Source organism: Microtus ochrogaster, unplaced genomic scaffold (assembly GCF_000317375.1).
Source record: "Microtus ochrogaster isolate Prairie Vole_2 unplaced genomic scaffold, MicOch1.0 UNK47, whole genome shotgun sequence".
Classification (NCBI taxonomy): Eukaryota; Metazoa; Chordata; class Mammalia; order Rodentia; family Cricetidae; genus Microtus; species Microtus ochrogaster.
This window is the reverse complement of record NW_004949145.1, coordinates 622364-629496: the sequence shown is the minus strand read 5'-3', so window position 1 is coordinate 629496 and position 7133 is coordinate 622364. Positions and strand designations below refer to the sequence as shown.

Here is a 7133-nt window from a genome sequence, read left to right as displayed (position 1 = left end):
GCCTTCTAGCCCGCCTCCTGCAGCAAGCCTAGATGTCATTCAAATCGACACCCGCAGAGTGAACATCAGACGCCCCCTTGTGACCAACAAAGATGGCGCCAGGGTGGGCGGACTTCTGAGGCCCTGTCACTCAAGAAGAGAGCCCCTTCCTCGGACCTGCCCCCTGCAGCTAACCCAGCTGTCATTTAAGATGACTCATGCGAGATAAATGCGCCATCAAAATTGGTGCCAAGGTGGACAGGGCTCTATGGTCCCTCAGGACCAGATCCTTTCCGTCCCTCTGCCCCCTCTAGTGGCCACTCAAGGTGACAGCAGAGCAAAGAATACTAGTCAATCCGCAACCATGACAAATAAAGATGGCGCCCGGGTGGGCAGGACTCCAGAGTCCAAATCAGAGCTCCGCCCTCCGGTCCTCCTTCTGCGGCAAATCCAGCAGTCATTCAAGACGGCTACTGCACCACAAACGTCAGCAAAGATGGCGTCAGGGTAGGCGGAGCTCCGCTGTGGCTTGAAGCCCGCCCATGCAGCTGTCACTCAAGAGACACCGCCACAGCCGACAGTGTTCACTAAGGGCGGGCCGGGGTGTGCCGCCCGTCATTCAGGAGGATAACCCCTCCCCGGCTGGCCCCTCGCAGCCATATTAGCTAGTGTGCAAGATGGCACCTGCGCCATAGATGTCAGCCGCTCTCATGTCCTATAAAGATGGCGCCAAGGTGAGTGGGGCTCAGCGGTCGGACACACCCAGGACCGTACCCCTCTCCCTCTGGCCTGCCTCTCGCAGCCAGCCAGTCCAACCGTCACTCAGGATGACATCTACACTGACAACCTCAGACATTCCTTCTACGGAAAACAGACGACGCCAACCCGAGCGACCTAATCAATCATGAGAAGAAAGCTCCTCCCTTAGCTCCTCCCCAACAGCTAGCTCCTCTGTCATTCAAGAAGGCGCCTGCCCCATCATTGGGAGCCTCCTTCGGTTGCCAGGTAAAGATGGTAACGTTGGGTGGGACTCTGGGCACTCAAGCTGTATGGTCACATCAATCAAGACAAGAGCCCCGCCCCTGGTCCGTCCCCTAAAGCCAAATGGGCTGTCATTCAAGACTGTGCCCGCATCACGTCAGCGGTCCCTTTCATAACTCCTCCCAGCCGTGCCCCCTTCCGGCCAGCAGCCCACAGGATGGCGTCATGGTAGGCGGGGTCCTGTGATAACTCAGGCCCGGAAGCCCCGCCCTCGACCCCGCCTCTTTGCAGCAAGCCGGTCCAGCTGTCATTCAAGATACCCGCAGAGCCCATAGAATCCCCGCCCTCGGGCAATAAAATGGCGCCAGGGAGGGCGGGGCTGTGAGGCTCCACCATTCAGGACGATAGTCCCGCCCTAAGGCCCGCCTCCTGCAGCCAGCTGGCTGTCGCTCAAGATGGCGCCTCCGCAGTTGCGCGCCTGCGGCACGGTCTCTCAGGACGACCCCCGCCCTCATGCCTGCCCACTGGACACCCAGACCCCGACAGCGCTCCTTATGTACGGAGCCAGACACATCCCAGGGTCAAAACGATGACACTTGAGGCTCCGCAACCGAAACCTAGCACGGAAAATCGGGAGAGTACGACAGTGCCACGCCATCCACAGACGGAAGGCCACGAGGTGGCAGCATTAGCACGCCAACCTAGTGAGTGCCCGGCTCCAGCTGAGGCCACTCAGACAACAACTGGGGTGCACCTTTGCTGCAAGCCGGCAGAGGAAGCGTAGAGATAGCGCCCCAAACTCCCAAACCACTTCGGCCTTTGCAGCTCTTACGCCAACAGGCTAAAGCCGCGATTGCGCGGCAAATCCGGACTTCATGCAAGATGGCGCCCGGTGGGCTGGGCCCACTGAGTCTGGCACTGCCCACCATCACTGCCTTAGCCCCGCCCCTGCCACAGGGAGCCAATCGGGATAAGCCTGAGTGCGAACCTCTCTCCACCCTCCAAGATGGCGCCAACTGGGTGGAGCCAAAAGTATCTCTCGGCCTTAGCTCTGGCCCCTCCCCCAAGCTGGTCTCAGTCCCGCCCACGGCCACTGCGGCAAAACAAGACCCGCCCCCAAGGACAGTCCAGCGTATAGCGGTGGATGGCTAGATTGCGAAGACGCTGCTAGCCAGATGCGCTGGCGGTCGGGTTAACCGCGTGGCCCCCAGACTCTGCTGAGCAGAGTAAATGAAACCACGGAAGAGGTGGCTCAGAGACACCACTCTGATGTCCACATGAGTGGTCTTATGACGATCGTCTGCACTCGGGCGAAAGTTGGGGGCCTAGATTCTGCTGGAATTCTGGGTGGTTCGCCCCTAAAACCGTAAGATCCTAAGATTCTGGGACTCCGAGGCTCCGAGGCCACGATACACAGAGTACCCTTAAGATTCCAACCACAGAAGTGACATCCTTGCGGCAACACGGCCGCCCCTTGGCGAACCACCTTTCCGAAGGCGCAGTTTGCAGCCTTGTCAACCCACGGTGAAATGTGACATGGTTTGCCGCCCCTGGCCCGCAGCAACGCACCCCGAACACCATCTGAACTCTGCAGACGGTATCCAAGAGTGTGCATGCCACTGGGCAGGCAGGTAGCTGGCTGACTCACCTCCCCGGAGCACCGCACTCCGCGCACACACCCCGACCGAGGTCGGCCGCCTAGTGCGCCCACACCGAGCCGGGCGCCCAGCGGCGCCACCAGCCCAGGGTGGACATCTCTCCGCTTCTCCTCCAATGCTTGTCCTCCTGCGACTCTTGACTCCCCAGCGTCTGCAGCAAGAGCTGCGGGACACCTCCTTGTCAGGGTCCTCTGCAGAGGCGGAGCTTCTTCTTTGACCAATCAGAGACCCTGTTGCCCGCCTCGGTCCCTCACCACGCCTCCCACACCTTGCCAATCAGACTGCGGTTGTCAAGGCAACAGCTTGGCGCCAAGGCACGGAGTTGACGTCAACGGAGTCAGTGTTAGGGGCCCCCAAGCAGGGTCTGGAAAAGGGGGATGGGATGTGGGTGTGAAGGGATGCAACCCCCCCAAAAGAAATCGAGGTGAAACTGAAATGCCTACCAATGATGGTCCAATGCAAAACCTGAGAAGAAAGAGAGGGATAAAGGACAAGCATAGATTTGTCTAAAAAACGGGAAAAGGAAAAAAAAGCCATGAAAAATCGAGGCAAAAACATATACGTTGAGGTCTAACCACGAACGATAAAGGTGGAAGAAAGGAGTTTTCTGCCTGCAACACCCAAGCACTAAGCTCATTTCCTTAATAAACGAAGAGCTATTGGAAACCTACAAGGGACAGACAAAGGCAAACCAAAAAAAGGGGGCAAAAGAGACCGCAAGTCAGAGGACAATACAAATGGCTGGAAGAATCATGACTTGACTCGGCATAGCAAAACGCCAACCTGAGATACCGGGTGAAGGCGGTTTATGGCAGTGCGCTGAATCGCATGCTGTCATCCACTGTTGCGCGAAATCTACTGCGTAGACTAGCGAGAAATTGCGAGGGGAGTGAGCAGGTAGATTACCAAGCCTGCCTCTCATAGAAGAAATTCCTGTCACCGGAAAAAATAACGGGGTATCGCTGCCGCAAAGGACCTAGACCGTAATAGATGCGATGAAATAAAACACGTTGCTGAAGTTTGTACAAACGGAATGGTAAGTGTGGTTTTCTGCTTTTCTCTCTCATTTGTTTCTTTGTTTAAAATAAATAGAATTGTGGGCGAAGCTTCTGGAACGATGTACAAGAAAATTTTAACTGGTTACCTCTAGGAAAAGAAATGGGGGAGGGGAGGATAGAGTACAGAAAAATGATTTTGGCTTTATTCTCCTAGCCCATGAATTTTCTTGGCAGATAAATGGTATTTCTTCCCTGGCAGTAAAATCGATGAATTATTAAAAGTTTGTTAATGTACTATTGATGGAACCATTTCACTGCCAAGGAATTCAAGCAAAGGAAATAAGCACAGGTGTGTGAAAGACTAATTTGGGGGGGGGTATTTACGGAGCGTGGCGTTCTTTCTTATGGCTAAATATGTACTCTGTAGAACATAATTGAATTCCAGTAAATCCACACAATTGTATTTTTGTGTGGCCGCTAAACTTCAGGTCGTATATTTTTATTAGGCACATAAAATGCAATATTTTCATTTTAAGGGAAAAAAAAAATTCAAGACCGTGGTCCGTGGATTAAAAACAGTTTTACCTAGGAGTACAGCAAATATGATACCTCGGATTCAATTTTATATTTATACTTAAGGAGTTATTCGTGGTTGCTTGCTAGACAGAGAAGTGGTGTGCTTATGGATAGCCTACGCAGTTTTAAATTCCCGGACCTTGGGCAGGCTTTCTCCCCTCACAGAGCCACAGAAGCATAACGTATGAATGAAAATACTGTCCTTTCTATGCAAGCGCATGCAGTGAAGGTGAACGCCACACTATGCTTAAGTCTTTGAATCTGACTATCCATTCTGCTCAACAGGAGAGCTGGTAAACGCAGTCTGCGCTCAGGACTCCGCAGAGATTGGTTTTGGAGCCCCCAGGGAATCCTAACGTCTTGTTAAAGTTGCCAGGGTGGGGGTGTATTTTAACATATTTGAAGGACTCTGTCCCTTGTAGCTGCAAAACCAGTTTATCTCTGGGTCATGGTTCATCGGTTTTCTGAGAATTCAGTAGGCTCTAAGAGCTCCCAAGGAGCTAGGACCCCCGTTTCCTCAGTATTCCTCAGGCTCACTTTCTCTCCATATTACAGTCAGTCTCTTTTCACCAGCTACACAACCTCCCTGCACGTCTTTGGCTAACATATGTGCCATGAAGACTTCCTTTTGACGGCCCTGAAATTGCATGACAATTTTACCAATTCTCTTCGTGCTTACTTACATTCAACATCTGAAATGGACGGGTAACAACAACCCTCTCTATTGTCTCTTGTTTGGGGCAACACTGCATGCTCCTCAATATCCGTGGCCTCTTCCCCTATCATAGCCCACTTTTCCTTTACTCAACCTCCAAACGCCGAATGTTCTTGCCTCAGAACATGGCTACCATTCTTACACAACCTCTTCCCAGGTAGCCACCTATTTCCTAACCTAGTCACAAGGTTCAGATGCCTAGTCATACACCAATAGGTCCCAAATTTTAATCCTATGCCACAAAACTCTCCACACAATCCTAGCCTCATATATTCCACAATCCACGTGAAAGCCAGATGCTTCATTCATGTATTTCACAGGTAACTCAAAAGCACTGAAAACATGTTAGGGGCTAGGGATCGACGTAGTTCATTTGGTACAGCGCTTGCCTCGCATGCATTAGACACTGGGTCCAATCCCCGCTAACAAACAGCATTTTTTTTTTCTTTTTCCTCGTCTCTAAAAACAGGGGCAGTTGTTATAGGCAAAAGCCTCACAATCTTTTATTTTTTTTTCAGGATATCCCACTGACTACATCCAAAACACACCCCAAATTTGTCCCATAGAGTCTCAGCCAGTTTTCCTACTAAGTTTCCTCTCCTAAAGTCTTTCTTCTGGTGTTCCCCACCCTGCACCAGACTGGTTTTTGGAAGGTGCACAGAAGGCTCTTTCAAAGCATAGGAAAGGGTTTTTCTTCCCCCGAGTTTGAGTTACCTTCTGACCCCACACCAACAACCGCCAACAAAATGCAAAGAGCCATGCTACCTCTGAGCCTTGAAACGGCGACAGATATTGGCCCTATAAAATCTAACTATCTTTCCTTATGAGTCCTGGCTTTTATACCTAAGAAAACTGCCCTTAAGAACGTAAATAGAGATTCTAATATTTTAATGAATATTAGATTTTAGAACTTTTTTATTTTTGTATTTCTAGTGGTAGGGATGTCACACACACACTTCATGTTTTCGTATCAGGAAGACTCACTTGTCTCCCTGAAATTTCTGGTCTGTTCTATTGGCCCATTTATCGACCTCTGTGTATTATTAACACACCATATTCATTAATACCGATTTATAGTGCCTTGACTTCTGAAGGGGCCACTCCACTCTTCAGTTTTCTAAATGCTTCTGAATGTTCCTCACCTTGTTGCTTCCAAATGAATTTTCAAATGGGCTTGTCGAGTTTGATGAAAGAACCTCCTGAGATTTGTATTCCTGTTTTATTAAGGTTGGGGAGTAATTTAGATAAGGCAGCAAATGTCATGTTATCAAATGCCTCCATCTCCGACCATGTCTGCGCTACTGTTTGTTCCTATCCTACAGATATGAACAAGATAATGTAATAGGTAGGTTTTTTTTCTTTAAAGGTCCTATTTGCCTTTAGAAGGTGTTTTTTTTTTCTATCCATTATTGTGGGTCATTTCTACTTGGTTATTTTGTAAAAAAAAAACTCAGATTTATAAAAGTTGTCAAGATAATACAAAGATTCCTACTACAATTATCCCTGGATGAGAACATCATAACAGAACGCACAGGACACCGTCAAAAAGAAATCAATACTAGCACAAAACTTGAGAATACAGACTGTGTTTGGATTTTACCCATCTTTCCATTAATGTCTGTATCACAAACAAAACTCCCAATACCACACACACACAAATGCACAAAAACAGGACCCCACAATGGCACACACACACACACACAAAATGGACAAAAACAGGACCCCACAATACCACACACATACACACACACAAATGGACAAAAACAGGACCCCACAATGCCACACACACACACACGCACAAAAACAGGACCCCATAATCCACATATACACACACACAAGACCCCTAACACCATACACACACACAAACAATATGATACAACGTACACACACACACACACACAGAGGACCCCATGATACTACACACATACACACATACAAGCAGGACCCCAATACCACACACACATACAAACAGGACCCCAACACCAACACCACCAAATACACATGCACACTCGCACACACAGATCAATACTCTACGATACAACACACACACAGAAGAAACGGGACCCCATGATACTACACACATATACATACACATAAGCAGGATCCCCAATACCACACACAGGACCCCCCAATACCACACACACACAGGACCCCTAATACCATACACACACACACACACACACACACACACACACACAAATCCAGGACCCCACAATACTAGACACA

The 7133-nt window shown here is 49.6% G+C and overlaps 2 protein-coding genes across 8 annotated transcripts in view; one reads left to right on the top strand and one right to left on the bottom strand.

Moving 5' to 3' along the window:
* Peg3 (paternally expressed 3) overlaps positions 1–2755 on the bottom strand; it is a 21634-nt gene extending 18879 nt beyond the window's left edge. The window contains exon 1 of one of the 2 annotated variants that reach the window (XM_005369283.3): positions 2609–2755. The gene's annotated coding sequence lies outside the window, so the exon portion shown is untranslated. The remainder of the gene's footprint in view (positions 1–2608) is intronic. The other variant, XM_005369284.3, reaches the window with a different exon arrangement.
* A 79-nt stretch (positions 2756–2834) lies between these two features.
* Positions 2835–7133, top strand: part of LOC101988510 (ubiquitin carboxyl-terminal hydrolase 29-like) — a 215761-nt gene continuing 211462 nt past the window's right edge. For all 6 annotated transcript variants that reach the window (XM_026777138.1, XM_026777135.1, XM_005369280.2 and 3 more), the window contains exon 1: positions 2835–3654. The gene's annotated coding sequence lies outside the window, so the exon portion shown is untranslated. The remainder of the gene's footprint in view (positions 3655–7133) is intronic.